The sequence below is a fragment of the Artibeus jamaicensis genome, unplaced genomic scaffold, assembly GCF_021234435.1.
Source record: "Artibeus jamaicensis isolate MK-2021 breed Jamaican fruit bat unplaced genomic scaffold, CSHL_Jam_final contig_233, whole genome shotgun sequence".
NCBI classification, from domain to species: domain Eukaryota; kingdom Metazoa; phylum Chordata; class Mammalia; order Chiroptera; family Phyllostomidae; genus Artibeus; species Artibeus jamaicensis.
Genome location: NW_026521486.1, coordinates 35,962,995 through 35,966,375, shown reverse-complemented (window position 1 = coordinate 35,966,375; position 3,381 = coordinate 35,962,995).

Sequence of the window (3,381 nt, the reverse complement as noted above, 5' to 3'; positions counted from 1 at the left end):
CTTGAGCGTAGGTTTACAGGGGCAGACTCTCAAGATCATCACCTGTAAAGGGGACGATGGGAACAGAACTGGGCAGAGGAAAAAGTTGACTTGTGACACAGTCACACTAGTGGCTTTAACTGATCCCAGGAGTAGCTGAGTCTTGGATGGCCCTTCAGAAATGTACCCTGCCCTGGATCAGTCTTCGAATGCACATTACCACTGGGAAAGGAGGGGAACCGTAGGTGAAGCAGGTCTCTCTAACCAAAGGCAAGTCTAAGGGAGGATCCTAGCTGCGAACTCCCAGCAGCCAACACTCTGACAGCTGGGGGAGGAGAGCTTGCATCCCTGTGGGGGTTGGGGATTAGTTGACTACACTAGACATGCAGTTGGCAACAGATTAGCTCACCTTTGAATCTAAGTTTAAAGCTCTTTTCACTACATCATAGCTGTCTTCACCCCACTCCCAAATGACAAATGGAGATTTTGTGACCACTCATTTTTCCCCTCCTTGTCCAAACCAAGACCATATTTGCAAAGTGATTCTGACATTTTTAGTAAGTGATTTTGAAAACATCCATCGACTCAATTGAATATGGCGTTTGAAAGATCTGAAATAAGACCCCACCAACCAAAGTAGTTAGCTGAATTACCACATGTAGACAGCTCTACCAGCATAATATGGCAGAACCTCACTGAATGTTTCCCTCTCTGAGTAGAGCGGCACCTTGGTCCAGCTTGAGATGCTGACAAATTGAAAATAAATTCATGTGAAAATAGTATCATTCCCACTTTAAGACCATTCATTCCCCAGGGAAAATTACTCTGTATTAGTCAAAATCCTAATAAAATATATCCTGAAAGTGAATAAAATATTAATGTATTCTTTCAAAGAGTCAGGTTTCCTACCTTAGTTCATAGTGTTATGTGAGTATTGCAATACTTTTACCTTTGTTTGAGCTACTTAAACTCAATGCCTCTTTTTGGTTCTTAAACTAGTTGATACTCTATCCAGCAATAAGAATTTACCTAAAGATGATGAAAAACCTACACCAACTTCTGTCTACAGATTGATCCGAATGGTCCCTTTATCTGTAAACAAGTCTAGCTGTGGCTTTTTTTTTTAAATGAATCTGTCTGTCTGTCTGTCTGTCAGCATATCCTCTCATCATCATGAGACCTTGTGAATTCTTACTCACTGTCCCCAGGGCTCTGGCTCTTTCCCTTTCTGTGTGTCCTGGAAACTCCCTCAGCCATCCCCCAGCCCTTCTGCCTCCAAAACTTGTCACCTCTTGGTTAGCTCTCTGTGGGATCTCAGCCAATTTGCAGTCTCCTTTGCCCGTAGCATAGCATGGTAGTTCTTAAACATTGAGGCCTCAGAATTGTTAGGGGAAACAATTCAAATAGAAGATATGAGAGATTCATTCTTGATCTTAAGAATCAGAATTTCTGCTCAAATGTGGAATCACAGTCAAATATCTGTTAAGCATTCCAGCTTGAGAACCACTGACAAGCCAATTTCACATTTCTAGCAACTGATTTAGTTTCCTGGCTGTAGAAGATCAGGCTACAGGTGGCATTTGGAGTTGATGCTTTTCTAAAGTTGTGTATATAATAGCGGTCTATGCAAGCTGATTTTCCCAGCAGTAATACTTTTGTACAATAAGACCTATCAGAATGGAAACATTAGAAGTACAAAGAAAGGCCACTGATCTGGGAAAAAATTGCTGTGGAAGAACTGGAAGGACCTGGTGATTTCTGGAATGTTAAGAAGGAGTTGCAGGGTTACTTCAAGGGAGAAGATGGCAGTGGAAAGATGGCTCTGATGAATCTTTGAACAGATATTAGATGTAGCACTGAAAGAGGTGTGGGGATCTCACAAAGATAAGGGCACATAATCTAATTTTATTTCTTGAGTACCTACTACATGAACTACATTGCCCTAAAGTGTACCAAGACATGGTTCCAAAATTCACATTTGTATTGGATTCAGCTGGAAAGATAATTCAAAATAAAATGAGTGGACCCCACACTAGCTCTATGCCATTTAAATCACTGGGGTTGGGATTAAAAATCTCTAATGCATAAACTCCCCAAGTAATTCTGATGCATGTGATGAAAGGGCTGGGGTTTAGGAATCACTGTAGCAGAGACCGCAAAAATGAGTGAGGCATAGTGTTTATTTTTAAGCAGTGTACAGACCAGTGCATTGAGCAATATGCTGTGCCAACTTTCTTGACCACCCTATATTCATGGCTTCTATTTAATTTGTGATGTGCCTGTCTTCTGAAATGCCTTTTCTTCCTCTTTGCCATGAAAATAGTATCCATTCTTCAAGATCCATTCAAATGTTGGCGATTGGAACTGTGTCCCACAGTCTCTGCCACCAGTCTTCCCACCCCACATCCATGACGCAACCACATGTAAAATCTACCCTTAGATTATCTGCTTCGCCCATCGCCACCTTTTCACCCCCAGTCCCACCCCTGCAGCTCATCTGAGCCCCTGAGGGGCCTTGTAACTGACCTTTCACACTCCATCTGCCCCTCTTACCACAATTTATTCTTAATGGTTCTGTTAATCTTGCATGATTCAATTATAATTATTTTTCATATTGAAAATTAAAGTTTACTATTTCTCCATTACCTACAAAGTTAGCGATGAAAATGCTCCAGGCTGGCATTCAAAACCACGGCATCAATTAGACTTCCTTCGATTATGAGCAACGGAACAGACTCTGGCTAATGTGAGCAGAAAAAGACACAGGCTAGTTTTCAAAATTGAAGTTCCAGCCATTTCCCGTTTTTGTATGATTCTCAAAATGCTCATTCTTAGAGATTGTCTGATTTGACATATTTCCAACTCTTATTAATAGGGTAAGAGGGAATATCAACTAAAAACCACCTCTAATTATGCTCAGGGGGGAAAGATAGCTATTTCAAAGCAAAGATAGCTATTTCAAAGCAAAATAAGTGTGCTATTACCAAAAACATAAGTGAATGTTAGGGAGAAAAACTAAGAAATGTCCACTGCACCCAAAATACAGCATCAATCCAATTTATGTAAAATTGGAAACAATGGAGAGGAATTCTGGGCTTTCTTTTCAGAGACATCAGTGGTGAAATGGGTGTAATAACCAAGGAAGCTCATACATGATAATGTCCGTGAGCTCAGGGTTGGGGGAGAAGAGAGGCTAGTGGTTTGAAGTAAATGTTTGAATCAGTGTGTGGAATGATTCAGGAAGTCGTCATGCACTGAAGGGTCCACTAAGCTGTTTTCATTTTTTTTCTGTCACTGATCAACCAATTTCCACATGACTACAATGTCCTTTGCCAAACACCCTATAGCATTTTATTTGTAAAAGAAGTTAACCATCATAACACAAGAACAGCCAGAATTTTA